This window comes from Melanotaenia boesemani, chromosome 14, assembly GCF_017639745.1.
Source record: "Melanotaenia boesemani isolate fMelBoe1 chromosome 14, fMelBoe1.pri, whole genome shotgun sequence".
Lineage (NCBI taxonomy): Eukaryota > Metazoa > Chordata > Actinopteri > Atheriniformes > Melanotaeniidae > Melanotaenia > Melanotaenia boesemani.
The window spans coordinates 8,561,600-8,586,464 of record NC_055695.1 but is presented as its reverse complement, the minus strand read 5'-3'; the positions used below and the strand labels follow the sequence as shown (position 1 = coordinate 8,586,464).

The following is a 24,865-nucleotide window of genomic DNA, read 5'->3' as shown; positions in this document are numbered from 1 at the left end:
GAATGCATTTTGATATATTTCATTATAAATAATAATTAAATGTATTAAATTTAATTTATATAATATTTTTAAGACAGAAAAGAAAAGAATGCAACTTATTTTATATTAAAAACATTTCTGTGTCTAATTTAATTGAAGCAATCTTTATACAAGAAAAGAATATTTCCTCTCAACAACCCAGCAGGCTCCATTTACTTGATTTAATGGAGGATATGGATGTTTTTTACAGGAGTTGTAACCCAAGTGCAAAGAGCCTCGACAAACTTTGTTTTTATGGCTCATTAGCATACGTGACAGCCCGTGACTGGATTCAAAGGAAGGAGCACTCCTTGTTTTATTTAGAGAGGTTTTGTTACATGCATCCCATGTTTTCTTTTCCGCCTCAAGAAGTTTTAAGGACATTTGGCCTAACATCATTTACACCTAAAACCACACAACAGCTGAACCATTAACAACATCATTGAAACATCCGTCTCCTAAAAAAATACACAAGTTCCTCTGCTCCATAAATCCAGCCACCCCATAGCTTCACTGAGAAAAACATCATTCAGACTCATGGAGCACAGATCAAATTAAAAAATACACCAGTGTGATGTTCATAGAGGTATTTATGTTTTTCTTAGTCTTAATAGGTTTTCATAACATCTTTGTGGAAAAACAAAAGCTTTTCTTTTTTAAGGGACATTGTGTAACATTTTCTGTTGTTTACTCACCAAAATCGATGTCTGCATGTATATGTGTGTTACCACTGGTATATTATGACTTCTACCAAAAATTTGACACGTTCTCGTAAGCGAAGAATATTAGATTTGATTATACACGACAGGTAAGCTGGTAGGGACGCTTCATGATGGTCTGCTATCTTGAAACTACAGCCACAGGCAAGCACCAACGCAAAATCCTAGTGAGCCAGCGCACAGTGACTGAGATGCAGGAGAAGATAAACGAGAGCGGCAAGTTGGAAAATCTGTTAAATTGTTATTCACAATGCAGTACCATGCATATGCAGCAGCAGCACTGGAGCCATTTTCACCATCACCAAGAAAGCACAAAGGGGCACTTAAAAGGCAGAGTGACCATACGATACAAAAAAGGATGATCAACATCGGTCTAGCATTCCTCAGGTAGAAGGAGCGCAAGAGGGAGAAGGATTTTAAAGGTATGCTGGAGTTGTAGCTTTCTTCTTGACAAGTAAGTTAACAGTACTGTTAGCCTAAAGCTAACTTTTTTCATTTGGTTTTTTAGACAGTGTTGCTCTTTCAGCATAACAGTAGATCCTGCTGAAATACACCAGCCTCGTTGGTACAAAAGTGTATGTTTACATGGTTTCAGTTGCTTTCATAGTCACAGTAAACACACTCTTTTATAAGCTGGCTTTTACTGTAACAAAAAGCTGGTGCTGAGTCGAGGACAGTTTCCTCAACAAGATCCGTTCCCCCTGTGAGAACCATTCTTCCTTCTAAACACAGAGGGACCATATCTGACAGTTTAATGGGATGCGGTTTGCAATATTTATGAAATCACAAACCTCTTCACCTGAGTGAGAACACGGATGACATGCTTTCATCTGTGTTGTTGAGGCTTTTTGAGACACGGCGGCTACCGTTGTTGCAATATGTGTTTGAGAAAGTGAGGCTCTAGGATGCACCATATGTTACAATGCGATGGAAGTAATTCTCAAACAATGTCCCTTTAATACATCATGACCTGCAGGAAAAGTAATTTGGAACAAAATGTCTCAAACCAAAAAAACTGCAAAAATGCTTTGTTGGAAAGTTTACCTCGTTTAGCCACACTGGGAGAGATTCAAGCAGCTGGAGCTCAGGCTGGTTCCCTCCTTCCTGCACCACACAGCCCTGTGAAATGGAGACATGTTGACTACCAGGGTTACAAAACTTTGCAAACAAACTTTCATGCATCATATTCAAAGAAAACCCTCAATAAACTGACCAAGAAATTTGACAAAGGCACATTTTTTCACTGGTTATGATTGCTTCACAAATGCAATGATGACGATGAAAATCATGTGAATCGCATCAGACTTTTACAGTCACTGAACTCCAAATCGAAGAATATTATCTGAGAAATGCCCTCAGAAGACTGCAGAGGAACACAGAAGCTGCTCTGGAGGTTTTCACTTTATTTGCGGTGAATTTATCAACCAGAACATATGAGAAAATATGTACACTTCTCAGATACTGCACCTCTAACTTCTCAAATGCACAAGTCTTCAGATACATGCAGTCATTTTGTTTCATACATACACGCACGTGTTTTTCAGCAGCCTCGAGCACATTCCTAAGACATGCTGTTGAAACACGCCAGCCGTCCCTCACTGACTACTGATAACCTATAAAGACACACACATCATTTGTCAGCTCAGACAAAGATTTTACTGTCAAAGGAAATCCCACAATCACTCACACAGACAGGGAACTGGTTGCCGTAATCCAGATTATGTGCAATTGGGTACGATTTATTGACTAGAATGTGCAATATTCTCAGCTGTAAGAAACTCTTTTGTATGTGATGATAGCATTTCTACTTTGTGTCTTGTTATTAGTGATCTGTTTCTTTTTAGCATCCAGTCAGCTTCCACTCTGAGGTCCACCCACATTAACCATGATGCTACAGCACCCGGGCCAATCGCACACTTTTCAGGGACGTCATGGCAGAAAGAAGTTCTTTGAGGTTTGTGTTTATTTCTCTTTAGAGCCAAACTCAAGTGACTTGATTCTACAGGAGATGGTTCAATGAACATTTTTAGCAACATGTAATCCTGGTTTTGACGAGTTTCTTTTCTAGAATAAAAGAATTGGAGTGTCTGCATCATTTGGTACAGTAAGTTTTTGTTTAGAAATTATGATCAAATATTTGTTATGACTGATTATCCCTTAGTTTAACAGCTCTGAGCTGGTTACACTGATGAAAATGTTTTTTCTCCAGTTTGTTCAAGTTTGCCTATTTTTACTTATTTGCCACATTAATACCATTCCTGCTGTCAACTACGGTGATGGCAGCATCATTTTGTGGGCATGTTTTCTGCTGCAGGACTGGAGGATTAGACATGATAGAAGAAAAGATGGCTGCAGAAAAAGACAACAATTTAATCTGGAGCCTGGCAAGACAGATTCTCATGATCAGGATCAAGCCGCTTCACAAGGTTACATATTTACAGAAACACAGATAAGGAATTAAACATATGAAACTATGCAAACAGATGGCTGCTGCAAAAGGAGCCTTTCCAAAAAAAAAAAAAAGAAATAAAGAAAATGTAAACTGGCAGGAAGTTAAACAGCAAAGATTCATAAATTATTCTTTGCAAAGTTAGTTTCCTGATGAACGTTAATTATCAGCATGACCACAATGCTCAAGTCTCCTGTGCTTCCTCCCAACATGTCTTCTGCTTGATCTATTTTTCTCTCGCTCTTTGGCTCAGTCTTCCTCCCCTCACATGACTTCTTTCTCTTCTCACCCAGAAGTACCCTCAAAACACACGCGCATACACACAGTTCCCTCAGCTCTTCTGAAGTGTTGCTGTTTTTCTCTCTGATTTGATGACAGCAAATTACAGACTGCATGGCGAAGCTGCATTCCTTCTCTCTACACCCCGACTCCTGACCAGCTGAGAGACAGTCTCTCACACACACAGAGGCACCAACAAACACACCAGTTGTAAAAAAAGAGGTTCTCACAAGCCAAAAACACAACTACCAAAAAAAAAAAAAAAGCCATAAAGAGAAAACTGTAACAGAAAAAGTGAGAACTTTACACAAGCAGAATGACATGGAATCTTTTTTTAATGGCCAAAGAAACAGTGGTTTAGCAAAAGAAAAATAAGGATTCATAAAAAAAGGATTTGGGTTTTATAAAAATGTTATATCTGTTACCCTCTCCCAGCCAACTGCATGTGATTTTTTGCCTCAAACGTCTGCAATGGGCTGTACACACACAGACAAACACAACCCACCCCGTGTCACATGCTCATATACAGACGAAGGCGATGTTCATATTACATTTTTCCAATAAACACATTGCGAGCAGTCCATCACCTTAATGTAATAAACATCTAACTGAGTTCTGCTGTGAACAGATAAGATTTATAGGTATTCTGTTTTATGTTTTTTTTGTTTGTTTGTTTTTTCAGTTTGACTGCACAGATTTGTTTCCATGGCAACAAATTAGGTTGATATGACATTACTTAAATTTTAGCCAGCATTGATGACATCATTTCAGTAGCTGTGAGTTTCTGCACAGAAACACTTGCATCACTGTAGATTTCAGTATATGTGCTGCACATCTGAGCGGTGTCAGTGGCTCACTTCTTTAACAAGTGTGTGAATCTCTGGATGAAACATCGTTCTTCCAAAAGATATTTCAAAAGATCCTTTCTCGCTTGGTGTTTTGATGATGCTTTGCGCTGTCTAGTGCCTACTGTGTCAGCCCTACAATCTCCCGCACATGCTGGATCAGATGAGATCTGATGTCTGAAAAGATCATAGCATATAACTCACATATTGTCCAAATTTCTTCATTCAGTGACCCCCTAGTCCCTTACAGATGGTGGCACTGTGGCCTTTTCAAGTTTCAACTGCTGTCAGCAAAGAAGAGTAAGAAAAGTCAGAGCTCATTCCAGCAGCCGTTTGTTCACTTTAATCAAATGAAGTCTCATGGTGGTACATTTTTCTCCTCATCAATGGGTCCTCTGCAGCAAAATGCCCCAGAGTTTGTTTTTTATTTTTCTTCTTTTTTTAGCAGAAAAATTTCACCTCTAATCTGAAAGGCATCTTTATTTCTAAATGAATAATCTACGCATTCACCTTAACAGAAGAAGTGCATTTGAGTGTCCTTACACAGTCACTTGCACATCAAAGCCATACGAATACTTAGGTTTTTACTGGCGAATGAAGGATAAATATGGAGGTTAAATTGAGCATGAGCACACCTAAAATCCCACTTAAAACTTCCTCATTGCACCTGAGTACCACACAAACATGTGGAATCTGAACAGTAAAAGTTTAGAATTAGTTTTTGTTAACAACTGTCTGCTTACTCAGAAACAAAGTGTTAAAACTGGTTAAGAATGGTTATCAGTCAACAGAACTACAAGCGTTTACTCACCAAATCTGCACTTATTTCAATAAAAACAACTACAACAGCTTCAGTGAATAATAGTAACCTCCTTTCTCCACCAGCAGAAAAAAAGTACAGAACTATTTATTACTGATGTATTTTTTCCCCCTGCAGGCTGAGCAGGAACATGTGACACCAAGTGGAGAAGTTTCCTGTCATTCCAGTACAGACTCAGGAACATGTTGTTAATGAAAAGGGGGACAGTGGATTTGTTTTGCATTCAGCTGGTCCCATGGAAAAGGAAATGTTGCGCTGGTGCAAAGCTCAGGGCCATGTTTTGAAACGGTGACCTCATCCCCAACACCACCCTTTTTCCCCTGAGAAGACCAGAGAAACAGAAAGGAATACATGATCTGACTGACATGGAGGGGAGGGAGTGAAGGCTAACATCCTCTTTCTGACAGCAACTTTCACAATCTGACTGCTTTACATAAGAAAACCCCATTCAGAAATCTGGGCACACACGTTCGGAGAATCAGATACAAACCGTGAACATGCCTCTAAACCTATGTGCATACCATGCTCTCATTTATTGGAAATTTTACTTGTGCAGGCTTTAACTGTGAATTTGCACTTTAATAATTATTCCATGTTCAACGCAAATCTTTGCGCACATTTAATTAAAACATATATTCTGTCCAGACACCCAAACAGTATTTAGACTCAGTGTGACTTACACCACCCAGCTGGTGTAGCTCAGTAGCTGCACAAAAACATGAACCAATTGACTTAAAAATGCCCCCAAAAAGAGATTTAATTATCCAAATAATGTTTTTAGCTTTTTAAAAGTATTAAAATAATATAATGATGGCCGTCTGTCAATCCTGAGGTCGTAATGCAAGCAGGAGTGTTTAGTAGCAATTTGGACCTACTATCAAAGTGGCAACTTGTCTAAATGTAAATAAATATGATGGCTTAATCAAATTTGTTTGAGGGGGTCGTTCCACAGTGGTACTATTGAAAATCTACATTAGACTAATCCTAAAAGATGGATGAAATGTCTGCCTCTGAAACATCACGCCCAGGTTAGAGTTCCTTGATATATTTACCATATACATAAGTGTTTGCTTCAAAATATCCCTTCCCATACCTGCTTGTCTACAGTCCCAGAACTTTCAAGCTCAAATACTTTCACCAGAAAAAGAAATGTAAAAACAAACAAAATGGCTAATGTTGAGCATGAAATATGCAAGATTTTGTTCAAATATTTAATACGTTTAGATGCAAGGTCATTGTAATAAGTACATTTAAAAGGAATAAAAGAAAGAATCCTAATACATTATCCAAGAGAAAATTAAGCTTTGAATTGACGCAATACCCATCAGTTCGGTTATCCAATATCTAAAACTATCTCGCATGGAAAATACATCCATCAGAGGGCAGTCAAAAGTTCATCTGAGAGTTCCAGCATCCGTTTCAGAAAACAGCAAACATAGTGATGGTGGAAAAGGTCATGACAATGTCTATTCTCAGAAAGAGACATAATGAGGGAGAGAGTGCAGCAGACAGCAGTTTGTGTGGCCATTAAACATGCGGATGCTTCTTCTTCGTTCCTTTCCCCGGATGCTCATCAGTTATACCGTTCAACACTGTCCCTGTGGTTTGATGTGGTAGTGCTTAGTTTGCTGTGTCAGGCGATGCCTCCACAAAATCCCTGGAAACGGACCAAATTATGCACATAACGAACACAAGAAGGCTCCGTCTTTAAAAGAGAGCATAACCCCCGTTCTAAGAGAGTCCAAAAAATCTGGCTAACAAAGAAAAAAGAAAGAAACCTTTACAGTTTGACACCTTTGCTAAAACTCTGCAGATGAAGTTCAAGAGGCAGTTCAGAAATCTCCACACCTGTTCCTAAAATCAACTTTGAAGTAAGAATTTCCTGCAAACAGTTTCCAAGGCCAAGAACATATCTCCTTATTTTAAATTGATAGTTTATGAGAATGAAGTAAAAGTGTAAGCACAAATGTTGATTTTTCTAAACTTTTCATTTTACTTAGTTAGTCTTAGTCCTAGAACAAGCTGTTAATCCTGAACTTAATCTCATCTGCAGACAAGGAAACTTCTTTTATGTTTTCACTGCCATGAGGACTTCAAGGCTGATACTAAATGCAAGCACACACGCTAATGCACACACACTCACACTCACACAGGACGACCTCGCTGCTGCTGGGATAAAGCTGCAGTTTCCTGAAGGGAAGCCTACTACTCCCCCAGTAAATCCCCCCATCACTACATGAACACAAACACATGTTAACACACATTTCTCCATCTACCCGTTAGAGACCTCCCATTGTCTCCTCATAGGAACTGGTGAGGAGGGGGTCCTGCCAGGAAGCCCATCAGGCCGTCCTAAAAGCTGCTTCCTGAAGCCAGCAGGAAAACAGAGAAGACAGGCAAAAACTGAGAGCTGAACAAATAATGTGACATAACCCCCCCTCCCCAAACACACACACATACAAACACACACACAGGCGTCCTGCAGCCATCCAACATCACACGACACGTCACGTTGCACTTCGATAAAATATCGTCACATTTGACAAAGGCTCAAGCGCTACTGTATTTGCACTGATGCTCACACAGAATGTCACTTTTATATAGAAAATTCTCACCCATCCTCACAAATCACACACTGACAGCACATCACACGTCTCACTGTATACATAAAAAAAAATCTCCATCAGGTTGACTTTAAACATCATGTGTCCTGTGGTCCCTCCCTTTTCCTTCCAGATTCTCCTGCAAACACAATCAGATACATTCAGCCTCCACAATGAAGCATTATGCTTCTTTAGAGGCTACACGGTTTTTGAAAAGTTTTGTGAGGCCTCGTTGTTTTCTTCAAATCAGCCCCCCTCCCAGCCACTCAGACTGTGCCCAGGTTCAAAATGTCACAAAGTGAATTCAATAAAGTTGCAGGGGAAGTCCACAGCTTGGAGAGACTGAGGATGCAGAGGCAGCGTTTGGTTTTAGAGCAGCTCCCTCAGTGGATGTGAAGCTGTTCAAAAGCAGATGAATGAAGGATAAAGGGAGGCCCGTCTGAAGGGATAGCAATACTCCTACTGAAAAATCCCACCCAGACTCCACTTCTGTCAGACCTCTTCAAGCAGTGAAGTATCCACTGAATACTTGAATACATCTATGTGGTCTGTTTTGGTTTTACAAAAAGAAAAAAAGAAACTCTGAAAACACAAAAATAAATATAAGTTATAATTAAACACCAGTGTGTAACATGCACACTGTCTCCAAACACACTACATTTATTTATCTCCCTGCAGACACGATCCTGACAGTATAAACGCTCCTTAAATGCATCGTTAACTCCTCAATGCCTCAGTATCCAAGGATTTTTATTACCTCAACTGCAAAGAAGAAGTATATTTTGGTTTCTGGCTACACTCTTCCCATGAATATCGCTGAATGAATGTAAATAACTACATAAAATAGTAAACACTAGTATCGGCTCAGCATCTTGAATAGTACACAGTTTGAATCAAGTCAAACTGAGAGCCCCTCCCTGAAACAAAGCTCACAAATGAAATTTTCCTCAATTAGCCAGTTCCCAGTTTCCCTTCCATCTCATCGAATTTGGGACCAAACACACCTTGTTTTCCTGCTGTGGTGAAACAAACAAACTCTTGTTCCCCCAGTATGACAAACTGACTCTACGTCATTAAATACCATCAGCCAGAACATTTCCATCTGAGCCGTACTTGTTTGTCTGTCTCCCTCTCTCATTTCCTTTTTCCTCTAATCACTCCAACTCTTTGTGTGTTCTTGCCCAGCAAAAAGGAAAATAAACCAGCTTCAGGCATCTCTAAGAGATGACCTACATATCTGCTCCACAGATTTGCGTTTTAACAGGAGACTGTGACCCATTTGTCTCCTTCACAACAGTAGCTGCTGGAGCCTCCAGATGTTTGATTCTCATAACTACAGAACAGGAACAGATGTCAGCCTGTTTTACGCCCAGAAACAAACCGATATGCTGTATGAGTCTATTATCATGTTATTTCCTTCGCTGGTGGAAATTACACTGGTTCTGTGTCTCTTTGATGGAGAGGGATGGGGTAATGACAAGGCAAACGATGCATGTAGCTCTTTGAAATGCTTTGAAATGCCTCCTGGAGAGCACACCTTCATCTCCACTGAGCTGCTGCTGTGGAAAATACATGTTTGTGGGCTCTAATTCAGTTTTCCATAATGCAGTGATTCTGTTAGCTTCCCAGCTCTGGCCCTGCCATTACTCCCATTGTCACTGTAAGATGTGCTTTTGTGTTTGCCAGGCATTACAAAATTTAATAGAAAATATCCCTGTGGTCGACTGAGTATATCTGCCAGGTGATTTCATCTGAACTGAAAAAAGGAAACTCCCTTAGAAAGCTGTTCTTACAGCTGTATAAAGCCAAGAGGGGGCCACCCTCCTGGGAGCCACTATCAACGCCAGCTTGGCTCTGCTGCAACTTGCCATTGTTTTAGTTGCTTATGAGTTGAGTTGGGAGTCACTGGTAGTCTCCCTTATGGTTTTGATTGGTTAATATTTATTTATATTAAAGTTCTGTAGAAATGTTGCTGTTTGGTATAATTTATTATGGTTTCTTTTATTATTTATTTATTTAATTAAAGGACCTTAAAACTGGCTAGATCACAGTCCGAGAGCTCGCATCTCACCAGGTTCCAAGATATGCATCATCCATTTACAGTTAAAATATAAGTTTATATATATTTTATATAAGTATATAGAAGCTAAGTTTATAAAAGCATATTCTCTAACTAGAGTCTAACTTGTAATGCTTCTGGCGTCAGTTCTTCTAAAATGATGCTTGTTCCAACATCTGTGGATCTGTGGACACATGTGGATCTGCAACATCGGTCCAATATCTGCTCGGGAAATGACCCCATAACAGAACCTGTTGGATCAGATTGGCCCCAGTTCTGCATAAAATCAACTGAAATGGCCATAAAACGAGACAAATTTAAAAATCAAACAGGGAAACAACTTAAGAGTTGAAAAGTAAAAAAGAATGAAAAGCAGGACACGAATGCTGGTTTTATCTTCTGTAGTGGGAAATAAACACGCAGCCCAGTCAAACCTTTTCTGCAATTATGTGACTTCATGGGGCAGAGTGCATTTCCACAGGCAAGTCAGTGCTGAACAGAACATTTACTCCATTATGAGACACTCAACAGAGGTGACCTCTGTGCTCTGATGGCTTCGGGAAACAGGTTCCTGTTATTCTGGAGTCTGGAAATGTTGCTCAGACATCAGACTTAAATGGACAATGAAGACGATCTCCAGGCAGGTGGCATCACCATGATCTGGAACAAGTATTGCAGTTTGCTTACTTTCCGTATTCAAATCACAAGAACTAGAACAAATCCAGATATGATGTTCAGCATGTTTCCAAGATTCAGACAAACTTGGTAGTGTTTGGTTTGTTAAGTATTTTCCCACCCTGATGTCAGTGTATGGAGGGATTTGTATTGGTTTCCCAGTGCTGCCCTGACAGCTCTTCAGATGATGTGGATATTTTTAGCCTGTTTTTTTGTTAACAAGCAGCAGAGATAGCAAAAGGAGGAGCATCTTTAGATCTCGCTAAAACTTTCTTAAATGACTTTCATATTTTATCCTGTTTCTGAATCTAATGTGAATGAAAACTAAAATAATATTTCTTATTTTTTACTTGCTGATAATAAAATCCAACCACGTCTGACCAGCAGCTGCCATGTCATCAGACCCGTCAGAGCTTCAGTCAGTTACTTTAACCCCCTCGTCATGGTTCAAGCATGTTTATTTGGTCCCATTTTAAAGTGAACACTTCACTCCAATGTAAGTTTACAGAGACAATAAAGTCTCTTAATCTTAATTATCTAATGTCAACAATGAATATTTTTAACACAGTTTTAAAAGCATCTGGAGGCAGCATCTGGAGGCCACAGCCACGTAGCCCATCTACTACTAGTTATCTATTACTGTTTGCTGTTTCATTGATATTAATCAAGCTTAGACAAAAAGAAAAAAAAAAAAAAAAACAGTCACTTTAAAGACTTACTGTATGAGACACAGACATGACCTCAGCCATTTGTTTTTACGAATGTTGCTAACGTTTTAGCCTAAATGATGCCAGAGCAAACAGCTGGGCTTCACTTCAATTTCCAGTGGGCATGCAGCAAGCAGACCTACAACCAGTTAGAATAACACAGCATGAGACACAGCACTGATTTATGTACATAAGTAAAGCTAATCTGCCATAGCACATCCAACCTGCCCAGATATGGGTATAATAGCTGACTGGTCCTGCATGGGCAAGAGGTGACACATGTTTTCCTCCAGAGAAAATTAAGCATGACTTTCCACAATCTCAAGGAGATGTTGCTCTGCCACTTAGCATGAGTTTCCCTACAGGCAGGATTCAGGTAGCCCCTCCACAAACACACAAAGAGCAATGAACAACACACTGCAGTAATCCACCCACAAGTTTGGAAGATGAAGTTCAAAGGACCCCAGTTTCAAAACCACACCTCTAACAAGAGAACATTGGGTTTGGGCTAAACTGGTAGGAAGAGTCAATTAAACAATCCTGTTAGGTCCAGATCACCAAGAAACTGAACTGCCTGCCTCACAATGAACTCTTTCTAACCCCATGCCAAATCATTAAAATAACATTTTCCATTATTGTTTTTGGTTATGTGATGTTAATTAGTTTATGTATAGTTTATTTAGGATATACTGATTTTTATTTCTCAATTGGAACAATTATGAGAATCAAAAGTTGACACTGAAAGAATGCACTGGCATCAATTATAGCTCTATTATATTGTCATTATAACATGGGCATAAAATAATCTTAAAATGACCACCTTTGTTGGGGTTATTTCTAGGAAAGTAAAACACAGTTCAGGAAACGTTATTGTGACATCAGAATTACTGTAATCAATCTGGTTAATCAGCTAACCGGTTAGCTGGAGAGATTAAATGCTGCTTCGAACCAATTATGTCTCAGAACAAATATTTTACATGGCTGGTAAAGAAAGAAAATAAACAAACAGATAAATGCACACAGGTGAATCTGCAGAACAGGCAGTCATGTCAGTGATGCTGCTGTTGATTTTACATATTAAGTAAACAAAAGTCTAGTTTTCAATTCCAGCCTTGCGTGATATTTACTACAAACACTGTACAACTGTTTTAATAAATGGAATAAATAAAATATATATTTTTCACATATTTTGGTGGAACTCATGGGACTGGAAAATCCTAAACAGAGACTTTTTGCCCGTTCATGTGAATTTTGTGAACTGTTACATAACAATAGATGCTGGAATTATAAACAGGCTTTCTCCCTAGAAAATGTGTTGTGTTGCTGTAACTATTAGTAGCCTTATCTTGGCTCACCTCCCGTAAAAGAATGCGTGTTAACCCGTTTAAAGTCTGTGATAAGGGGACCAGAGCTTTAGACAAGCACTGAGGCAGCTCATTTAGAGAGATGACCTTTTATTACCGTAACCAGCCAGTAAAACAGCAGGACAACGCTGCTCTGATTTCGTAAGATCACCACTGGTCCTTTTCCTTGTGATCACCAAGATTATCTCATTACCTTAATAATAAATAAATCAGTATCCTTCTGACATGTTCGGGGTTATTATTGGGATGTCCTCAATTATCAAATCTATATGATTTTGTTTTAAGGTCATTTCAAGCTAACTGGGGTTTTCTGGGATCCGGTGTGATGGTTTCTTATCATGAGTCTGTACATGTGTAACGGTCGGATGGCATCACACAATGCTAAAAGGAAAGATCCCAGCTGACTGGGTTTGCTTTGTAGGGAATGATGGTAAAAATAAGCAGACATAAAGACGAAAAAACTCAACATGATGAAGTTAATCTGACTTTGTTAAATTCCTACAAAACCACTAAACTGTCTCCTTAACTGTCTAATACTGTGAGACAGCAATCAAATTCAAACTCTGCGTATAGATGGCTCAAACTCTGAACAAGAGCTCCCAAAACTCTTTTTTCCCCCAAAAGTAACAGTAAGAGTCTACCAGCTTCACAGAGGAGATCTTCTAAACTTTGCCTTCAGTTACATATTTTTTCTTATTAACACCTGATTTTCTGTTGGTAAATCACATTCTTTCATGTATTTTAAACTGAGGTTGTATAAAAATGATTATTCCTTGCTGAAAAAATGGGGGAAATGAATTTCCTCTTCACAGGCTGCTGCTGTAACACAGACCCAGCCAAGCAAAAAGTGGTCATTTCCATTTACAAATCCTGGATGGCTGATAATTGTCATGAAAGCCTCCAGCTATCAGGTTGCATACAGTCATGATGCTCAGTGCTCAATGATGCAGCTTTGGAGGGTAAACAAACCACAGAGCTGTGCCATCAGTGGACAAATCAGTCTCTGAAGAACAAATGGATACAGCCACACAGCACTTAGAAAATTAGATTTTTCTTTTCTTCTCATTTTCTATCAATAAATGCGCCATCCAAAGAGCACAGAGAAATCTATGGTTTTGTTTTTAACCATCATTTGCCTGCAAACAATTGATGTTTAAATTCACACACTGGACCTACATTTGATGACAACAACGCATTTGAGTTTCTTTTCTCCAGTTTTAATGTCTGTGCTAGAATATATTTAAAGCTAAAAGTAAAAAAAAACATGATGCTCATGGAGAAAAGGTCTAAGAGCTGCAATACTGTACAACAATATTATATAAAAGGGTGTTTTTCTGTTGGGCTTTAAAAAAACACCTCAGACTAGACACTTGTTAAAAAGAGAAATCAGAAGTGAGCTTGAGAGTTGCCATACGTGTGCCTCTATAAAATTTCTTTACAATGCAGCATCATCTGGATAAAACTGGCACATATAAACCAAAGTGACTGTTTTATTATTTTACCCTTTCATTGATCTTACTTATTAAGATCCAGGATGCACCCTGCCACTCGCCTGGTAGCTCTGGGATAGGCTCTACAGCCCTACTGCGACCCTGCATTGGAATAAGCGGGTATAGAGGACGAGTACAGAATATAAACTCTGTGCCGGTTTAGCTCAGCAACAAGTCGGAACAAAGAAGTTAAAAACTGCAAACAAAAGGACTTCAGAGAGGTGCACACAGTTTAACTGTGACAGAAGTTTGGTGATAAGTTTTGAGTAAAATCACTTTGCAAATCCTCAAAGAGTGAGCAGGTCACCCAACTGTCCACTCAGAAACACCAAAGAACCAAACAAGCTTATTTTGGTCTGTGGGAGGAAGTCAAGAGTAGCTGGACAAAAATCCTCTGTTAAACCAAGACCACGTACATCTGCAGAACTTTTGTTTTGCGTCCTCTTTATGTCATGTTTTAAAAAAGTGCCAACAGCAATGATTTTATAAAAAAAAAATCCAACTCATATGATCGATTCCATGGTTGATTTTTGGATTTAATCACCTTAAAAATACTGACTGGTTTCTGATTTAAAATAATATTAAAACTCCAAGTTGAATATTACTAAAAACGAGTTTTCCTTTCATAATGTAAAAAGGTGAAGAAGACAGAACCTCATAACTATCCTCTATAGAGATGTGTAAACAAAAATAATAATAAAAGATGAGGGCAGTTCTTACTTGAAGCCTGTTGGGTTCTTGCTTTTTTTTTACTGGACTGCAGACCTCCCTGTCTTCACTGCATCATATCACTGCAGTGCACTGAGCAAGTCACAGTCTGGCTTATTTTAAAACCACTTGTAATAAAGCTAAAAATACGATGGCATGTGGTTTATCAAGCAGCAAGACTCATGAGCACAAACAGATTTAATTTAGCTCTAATCGAATAAACTGTCCTCCATCAGCTCCGAGGAGTGAATAAGAAGTCAGAAAGGAGGTGAGCGTTTATTAAAAATGTCAGTGAGTATCAGAGTGTTACAGTGACCTGCTGACACCTCTAACTAAACTTACACAGAAGCTATTTTTGAGGCACCAGCAGTAAGTCAAACCCCAGGGTCCTGTTGCAGAAAGACCAGGAGAGAACTTCAGAAAGTAGCTAAGAAATTAACATGAGGATGGCTTCAGCTCCAGGTTTCTGCTCATCAGCTGCATCACTTTCAGCTCATCATTCATCCTGCATTCACTGATTCAACCTACATTAGAATATTACCCTCAGTTTATTCTCATGTTACTCTCACTTCATTTAATTAAGGGGGGGAAGGTTCATAGCTAGAGAGGAAAACTTATTTAGTCTATTAGTGACTACAATCTAATGATTTCATTATTCCAAAATCCTTCCAGTTATAGAGGACTGAATCGCCAGGTTCATTTCAAGGTCTTCCTTCACCATGATGATCCAGTGGGACTTATAGAAGTTTTTATTATATAATTATGATCATGGCTGAAGCCTTGCAGCAGTTTCCAAGTGGAGTTTGCACAGTCTCCATCTGCATACATTCTTTCTCTCTGCGTACCCCAGCTTCCTCCCATAGTCATAAAACATGCATTTTAGGTTAATTGGTGATTATAAACTGACCCTCAGAGTGAGTGTGTGCATGTCTCATTTGTCTCAGTCCCAGGGTTTATCCTGTCAAGCCCCTCTGTGACCCTGAATTACATGAAGAGGGTAAAGAAAATACCCAGATAGATGTTGCAAAATAATCATTATCATCTGCATATTATTAGTCCAATAGTGGCCTTTAAATAATCATAGACTATCACATTTATTTGTATGGTAATTAATTACCTGCCCGTCAGACCGGCCGGTCAGACTGCAGCAGCTGATCTCATGTCCATCATAGCCTGACTTAAAATCAAGACAAAACAGCACAAAACAGAAAATGAGCATTAGATCCACAGAGGAAGCAACAGAGCTCATCCCGTCCTCTCACCACGGACAGATTTATGGACGTGTTTTTTTAGCCCTGTCTGCAGAACACTTGGTTTGTTTACATTCTTGTTAGTTGGTCCTCTTACCTGATTTGCTGTGACATCACTCACGTGGTGAAAGTCATCAAAGCTGTGATTGAGTTTATTCATAATCACCAAATCTGATGGAGAATAGCTATTCTGCTGAATGAACCACTCCACCACTTTTCTGTTTGACGACGACATCAACACAGACCAACAAGTTCAACCTGACACAACTTCTCCACCATCATTCAGTCATTATTCTCCCAACAAGTGATGTATTGTGAGAAATAATTTCCTTTGAAATTTTGCTATTGTGATAACCTTTTAAAATCATGGATGTGTTACTACAAACAGGCCTTATTCATCATCACAGTGGTATTTAACCGAACACACCCACACTAACAGCCATTTGGGAGGTTTTCTTCAAATTTACTGAACACCCAGAGCTGTGGCTCTAGGTCGTCCATCATCATCACTCAGAGGTTGATGAAGCCAACAATGCTACATGAAAACTACACTGCCAGAAAGCCTCCAGCGTAGCGGTGAAAACCCACCACATGATAAAATATGCGAGGTGCATCATGAGATTCAACTTCCTCGAGCAGCAGCAGTGATATTAAATGTATGCTGAGACCCTTTTTTTTTTTATCAGTTGCCGTTTTGTTTTCTACTTCAGGCAAAGGAAACATGCACCTTCAAATCATGAAGTCCGCTCCAAAAAAAACAAAAAAAAAAAAAACAGTCTCACTCAAAACAATATCTAAGAAAATAATTATATATTCTTCTTTATTTACTCAACATTTAATTAGTTAATAAGGCACATCCACACACACTTTAAAGAAAGAAGCTCAAAGGGACCAAGAGAACAGGGTGCATTAGGAGGAATGTTTCAAGAGAGTAATAAATTTGTAAAGCTTCTTTGACAGTGTGTTAAAAGGAAAATCTCAGAACATCCACAGATGTTAAGAACAAAACATGTGGTTATTGACCACGTATGTTTCTGTTACGAAACACCACAAAAAACTATTTTAAAAGCTGTTAGATCTAATTTAAAACAAAGAAAGTGCTTGAAGCAGGCGGTGCTAAGAGACAGAAAACAGTCCCATTTATTAGATAGTTATTCCTAATGGAGCGAAGAGGAAACCCCCTGATCCAGAAACCAGCAATGACAATCTAAGAAGCAACTTATTGGACATAAACAATGAAGCTCTGTTATAATTTAAATATTAAATCAATTACAGATTTTTTTAAAACATGTTGCAGTAATAAGACAACCAAACTCTTACATGAGCTCTAACTTTAGTGGCTTTAACATAAAATTGTTTGCTCGACCAGTCCGGTAATAATGAGCTGATCGGAGTTAATCAGCGTGTATCGATGCAGAAATCGATCCCCGGGAACTTTTCTTACCTTCTGGCTTGGCTCCGTCCAGTCACACTGACACTTGTCATAACTTTACCAGAAGGTAAGGAAAGTTTGGGAGGAGAAGAGAAAAAAAATCCTCCTACCCCCACGACTCCAGCAGCAGAGTCAAGTTACCTAAAAATGATGAATCCTCTTCCTGTTTGGAATTTCAAAGCTAAACCTGGTCTGTGGTTATTAAATGGTTGCAAATATTTCAGACTTGTTTAATTTCTGTTGGTTTCAATTTAATTCAACATACATTCATTATTTATTTACCTTTAATATTTTAAATTACTTCCCAGTTTTATATTTACACAGTCAGATGCAATATTCATACTTCTTGTTCCAAAAATCAAGACTTTTGATTTAAAGCTCCTTCAGATTGAAAGAATTATTATTATTATTATTATTATTTACGTTCTTGTTCCAAAAAGTTTTCAAGACTTTTGATTTAAAGCTCCTTCAGATTGGAAGAATTATTATTATTATTATTATTATTATTTACTTTCTTGTCTTTTCATTATTTTTTATTTATTTTGTTTATTTTGAACTTGTGTTACCTTTTTGAATTGCTTTAACTGAAAGTACAATACAGCACTTTTCAAGAGCAAATGTGCTTCTGAATAAAAAAAAAACATAAAACAATGGAGATAAACAGAAAGTCTTTCAAGGTGAGAGCACAAAGAGAGAAACAAAATGAGACTAAAAATAATAATAAACAAATACAAGCCTACTTTTATTGTTATATCTTAAAACAGCCTGTTTGTGTTTTTATCCATAAAATTATTTTGTAGAATCACTATGTTATTTAACAAATTAACATGTATTTTAGGAATAGTAGGTTCAAAAAGCAAACACACTCGCTGAAATTTAAGAAGGCTGGGGTGACCCTAGCCATCCTTTTAAACAAATAAAGCTTTTAGTTATGCTGACATAAGTCTAGGCTGCTGGGGGACATCCCATGATGCATTGAGCACTTTACTTAGATTTGAACTTCCTGTTAAATGGGAGATTTTTCCTTTCCATTGATGACACCGCCCTGGGCATCGTTTGTATGGGGGACTTAATCAAACCAAAGATCCGGTGCAATGTGTGTATATATATTCTTTTTTTCTTCTTCTTCTTCTTAGCATATGCAAGTACTTTATGAATTTGCTTGTAAGAACACAGATATTAATTTATAAATTTAACTAATGTGGATTATATAATGAATTTGTTTTTTTTAATTAAAATTAGACTACCATTAATTACAGTCCTGTTGTAATTATTATCTTGTTTAAGATAAGATCTGATCCTAACTTTTTTCCTTTTTTGAGACTAAGCATATTCTTTTATTTTGAAAGGACTTTTTGCGTGTTTTTGGTCTTTTCCGCTGTGACTGTGCGGACAAGAAGTGTTTTGACAGTTTTGTGTTGCACAGTTTATTACTGGTGAAGGAGTCGCTGACAGGCAGCTGATTCCTCCAATCAGGAACAACATTTGGGAGGCGAAGACTTGTAGGCGGGGTTTGTTGTCCAAGTTTGCCCAAATGGCGCCAAAATTAGACAACTCATTTTACAGTCATGAGTCTGGGGAATTATCGCCCTATTAATATTTTCAATTTCCATACGTTTTGCTTGGATAATCCACACATTTTAAGCATGGATATGATTTTCTGTTTTTCCACCATGAAGCACCACATGGTGTAGAAGAAATTTGCAGTCTGATTTTTGCTTGTTTCTCTATTTTTATATGAATAGTTTTATGACCTGTTACATGCACTAAGGCTATATGGCAATAACTGACTGGAGAATACACCTAATGATAAGTAAGGCCAATAAAATGTACCATTTGCAATTTGGCAGTAGATGGCGATGTTGTCTTCAGGAAATCAAAATAGAGTCTGGTTTCTGGGGGTAAAAAAAAACATGTCTGTAGGTTGTTACATAGGCTGATACTGACAGGAAAAAAATATTATAAATAAAATAAATGAATAAAACAACCCACAGCTATACATTTTTCATTATTAAATTGAGGATTACTGGAACATTTTGAATAAATGACTAAATCATTTATAATATAGTAATAATAATCGATGACAACAAATATGTCAGCCTTATCTGATGCGTGAACATTTCTTCTTTATAGGTTTTGTACCCATCTTATGTGATATCTGAGTTGGTACTTATATAACATAAAGTTATACACAACAAATTCTCTATTAAAACAGTAAAGCCATGGACATTATGACTACATTTCTAAAATGCTTAAAATCTTCTCATCCTCCAAGTACTGTGAGATTAGTATTTCATCTAATGTAAAACAAACATTTAAATCTATGTAACTACGATGGATGCCAAAGTAGAAAACAACATTAATCCATCCAGGAAGTGAAATCATTTGTGGCCCAGTAACTAAGGAGGATGGGTTTACTTTTTACTGGGGTATTTTGAGTGAGTAATTGTGTATTTTTATCCGCAAAGGGAAGCAAAAAAATAAAAAAACTGATATTAACAGCCTTGATATATATTGTTATGGCTCTTCCATTTCATGGCACACACCCCCACAAATATGTCTAAGCATATAATATAACTTCAACCCTGCTGGAGGGTTTTGTTGTTACACTTTGAAATAGATGAAAGACACTGTGGGTCAACTAACTGTTTTTTTCCCTACTGTGTTCTTTATAAACTTAACACAAAAGGTAAGGACATTTGTGTTTGGTTGATTATTTTCTTCCCCCCATACCAATTGGTGTTATAAATTGTTGGAAGGTCACCTTTACAATGAAGTATAACAGTGAAATGAGTAACACTGTTAAATATGTGGGTAGTACCCCCCAAAAATGTGTCAAAATTATTTCTTAGTTAATTGAATGATTGTGCTCTCCCACCGTAATAAGGAAAAAAAAACAAACAAAAAACATCTATTAGCCATTTTTACACTTTATTCGTTTAATACTTTCATGAACCCCCGTAGTGTGTGGAAGATACATACACAACAGCTTGGCACCTCCTCCTCATGCTGGTCGTCGTGCCTGGTCACGTCCCATTCCTCAACCAGGAGCTGGTAAAGGTTGTGTAGGCCACTTTAGCACGTACAGCCCACCAAGCTGTTCCAACAAGAGTAAAATTTGGTTGAGGCCAGGGTTGCAGGCAAGCCATTTCATCTTCTCCACTCCCAAATTCTGGAGAAACTCTGTCATGATCTTGGTTCTGTGTGGGAGTGTTGTCATTCTGGAGAAAGGAGTTAGGCACCATATTCTGGAGATATGAGATCACCACTGAGAAGAACTACCCACATGCTTAGTTGTGTTCCACAAATTCATCCAATTATGTTTAGTACAATAATTGACCAAACACAAATTTCCTTTCTCTTTAGTTTAATTGCCTAAGTAATTTTACTTCGTAATTAGGATCACTGTCATGTTCCTTACTTATACCTTTTTATTCAGTATTTGACTCTACAATGTTGCTTTCATATTATCAACTCAAGTATAATCTACACCAGTGGTTCTCAACCTGGGGTATGGGACCCCTAAGGGGTCCCCCAAAGAACACAGGGGATCTCTAAGGCTTTGAACATTCAGAGCCATTGTGATTAATGTCCACACATTTTCTCTGTTTTAAGAAAAAAAAAGTAAGTCTATATGTTGTTCATTTAACTTTGGCTTTATGGAAGGACATGATTCATCCAGAATACATTATTTATGAGGAGAATCTCTCATTATGCTTTCAAAAAAGCATAATACCATTATGGTTTCAGCACAGGGTGGGGCAGGGGATCCGTGGCTTTTTAGTATTTGCATGAAGGGGGTCCTTAAGGAAAATAGGCTGGGAACCATTGCCCTAAAGAGCACAAGGGTACCCCAAGGCTTTGAACATCCTGAGCAATATTGATCAATGTCCACTCAATGTCCCTATTTTAAGAAAAAAAAGTAAGCATATATGTTGTTAATGTAACATTTGCTCTATCAAAGGACAGGACTCAGCCAGAAAACATTATTTATGGTGGGAATCACACTTTGGAAAGCATTAAACCAAGCATGGGCAGGGGGTTCATGGCTTTACAGTATTTGAATAAAGGGGATCCTCAAGGAAAATAGGTTGGAAACCACTGATCTACACCACATCTTCTCCACTCACACAGCTCTGTATCAGTACACTGCCACCTCCATGTTTCACACTGAATATTGTGCAGTCATAGAATTTGTCCTGAACCAGTTCATTCCAAACAGGCTGGACTCTAGTTGAAATCACTACTTTTGGTTCAATTTGATTTAGGAATATTTTGCTAACATTCATGCAGGTTCTTCCTTTTTCATTCTTAGCAGAATTTCCATCAGAATTTTTTTCTTCTTTAAGTGGAAGTCGTCTTCATGGAGCATAATGTCACATCAGGAGCACCTAACGTTTGTTTTTAAATGTTAGATTGGGCAAACAGTGAATTGTGCATCTTTGTTTGAAGACTTTGGAAAATATTGTTGTCTTTGAACCCCCGACTCCTGCACTGTTTTTAAGAAGTCTTGCTTCATCTCACTTTAGTTTAGTTGCATTAAACCATTAGTGGACAAAATAAGCGAGTATTGATGCTCAGATCTTCTCCTTTAGGCTTGTTTGCTTGATTTGATTAGAGGATAAGTATACAGACAAAGAGTGTAGCACATGTGTACATACATATATCTAAACATGTCCAGCACATAACAAGATATAAGACGAATAAAACACTGAAATACAAAAGCAAGGCAGATGTATAGAGTGCACATCTACATACACATATATATACATATACATAACTCTAGCTATGAGAACAGGTTTGGTTGGTTAAAAGCTTGTTTTTGAAATGGCATTTAAAAGTGGTGTATGTGGTGTGTTCTCTCATTACAGGTGGTATAGTGTTCCAGATGTAACACGGATTGTAACTGTACTGTAATTTCATTCACGTGCTACTGAGGGCCCTGTTTGTTAAATGAATAAAGTGTTAAATTGATAACAACAGACAGGAAGTGTTATAGATGGGGAGAACTTCCCTGTGTAAACTGAGTAGTGTATTTCTGGTTTAGGTGTGAAACAGGTCAGAATACCCAGTGGATACCCATGAGATATGGTTGAGAGGTTTGGGGTCAAACTTGCTGAAAAGACTGAAAGCAAGCATTTCACATCCAGGAGGACTACTAGGTTATGAAGAACACTGTGGAAACATGTTGTGAGTGGATCTCAAGTCGCCTTTATTGTTGCTGGAAGTGAACTTCATGTTTTATTGAAGCCTGAAATGTGGTGGAAAACCCAAGGAAAAGGCTAGTGAGTTGATTATAAGGTATAAAGAGGTTCCAGTACCTTCTATTACTACATTACTACTCTGTGTGAACATGAGATTGAAGACTGGTAAATATGTCATTTCTTAAGATCTAACCTTCCTCTGTTTCTTCAGTTTCTGCTTTTGATGTCAGAAAAGGGAGAAGTCATTGCTGGATGAAGTTACATAAGCTGGAACGTGACTGAAACTCACCAACATACCGGGCTGCAGGCGTCCAGCTCTGCAGTTGTCGACCAGGAAAGCAGGGCTCTCCATCCACCAGAGGGAACAATGAACAGGTCGTCATGACCCAGCAGGAACAACAGGACGCTGTGTGAATGAATAAATGAGTAACAAGACACTGTAAAAACACCATACACCACCGCAGGCCGTGGACAGGAAGAGCAGTGGGTTCAACTGTGTAAACTTCTCTGCAGACAAACCAGAAACAGATACTTTGTAGGGCCAAATAACTTGTCTGTGACAGTGCACCACTGACCTGAAACCAGCCTGTAAGCAAGTACTTAAAACTGTTTCCTGTCCACAAAAATGCAGCACAAAGCATGCAATACTTTTATAAGAAAATTTATGTTTTCTGAAGATAAAGGATACTATGTTAATTTTGTAATTATATTTTTAAAGACATTTTCAGCATGAAATAAGTAACTGTGTGAATGCTTAGGGTCAAAGATCAAAAGCTTTGACCTCAAACAAATAATGGGAAAGAAACGTTATCCTCATTATGTGACTATGGTCAAAACCATTGGGTTACAGGTCTCAGTAAGCATGGAAATGATTAAAATTCATGATACTACAATTTGTAAAATACTAAATAAGTATGGCTTGTTTTGGAAGAATATACCCAGAGGAACCTTCTGATAGGTGAGCTAAGAATGGGGCCATCAGGTGAGCAAACTATAATTCATAGCGGTTCAAATGGGAGTTATATTGTAGATGCATACGAGTTATATTGTAGAAGTTTACCCCATGGCACCTCAGTCTCACAGTTTCTTTTTAGACATTTTCAACAACAGAAGTCCTGTAATAAAACAGCTTGTAGCAATATAGACTGTTACACAAACCTAGGCTGGTCACAGGCCGAACCCAAGTGTGACGCAATGTAAACATCCACAAATAGCTTTCCTTTGAAAGGCCATAAAAAATAAATAAACTTTTTTTTTTTTTTTTTTTTTAATGGGGAAAGATGAATTATTCTGATGCCCACCTTCCTGAGAAACTGTTGGTAAGATATTTATGACTCATAGAAAGTTCATACAATCCTCTCCTTTCCAGAAAAAAAAGAAAAAAAAAACTTAAATGGTGTTTTGGCAGTGTTTCAACCAGGGAGTGAGGTTTCTCAGATGTTATAAAAACAGATCTTCAGCTAAAATGTTCTTCAATTTTGGTTTAGTTGGAGGAGTCTGAGTGTGGTTTTTCCAGGACATCCAGCAGGCTTGAACTGCCCCAGCTCTGCACTTCTACTCAGTTATTAGATTGACTTTTTCTGACATCAGAGTATACCAAACAGCTTCTTCATATACTTTTACAAATATGAGCCTCTGGTATGGATGTGTAGAGTGAAGATGATTTCAGTATTTATTTTGTTTTTTTAAATGAAGATGTAAGGTTCTTCTGATGCACGTGCAGCAGTGTGCAACTCAAGACTTTTCACATGGGCCGTGCAGATGTAGGAAGTTGTTGCACTGAGGCACTTTATGGCTTCTCTTTCCTTTAGATCAGCCTGACCTCCGGTCCACAAGGTCACACTCACGGTGATTTAAATTAGACCCATGAGACGCCAACACACCCTCATCCTGTCAAACCCTGCGAGGAGAGGTACACTGTAAGAGTTTTGCAAGACTTTGACTTGCAGCTAACTCTTGCAACTACAATCTTATATCCCCTGATTAGCAACACTGGTAGGAAACAAATTCTCAAAACAGAAATTTTGCAAAAGTGCAGTTTAAGTCTGCTTCAGTTTTCTGCTAACTTTCTAGTCACTGAACCACTGAGTGGCTCTGAATGTCTAGTAGGCTGTGAAGATATGCCTACTTGACATTCACCAAAAGTCAGACAGAAATACTTAATGCTAACAGGAACTAAAGAACACCCCATATTTAAAAGATAAACAAGATATTAATCTATTATTTTTCTGTAAGAAAAACCC

General features: G+C 38.1%; 1 protein-coding gene across 3 annotated transcripts in view; it reads right to left on the bottom strand.

Annotated features, from left to right (window-relative positions):
- Positions 1-17,524, bottom strand: part of kank3 (KN motif and ankyrin repeat domains 3) — a 30,703-nt gene extending 13,179 nt beyond the window's left edge. For 2 of the 3 annotated variants that reach the window (XM_042007189.1, XM_042007191.1), the window contains exons 1-2: positions 17,431-17,524; positions 1,782-1,856 (exon numbers count right to left, since the gene is read on the bottom strand). The gene's annotated coding sequence lies outside the window, so the exon portion shown is untranslated. Of the gene's footprint in view, positions 1-1,781; positions 1,857-7,406; positions 7,470-17,430 lie in introns of those variants that run through there. The other variant, XM_042007190.1, reaches the window with a different exon arrangement.
- Positions 17,525-24,865: the final 7,341 nt, after the last annotated feature.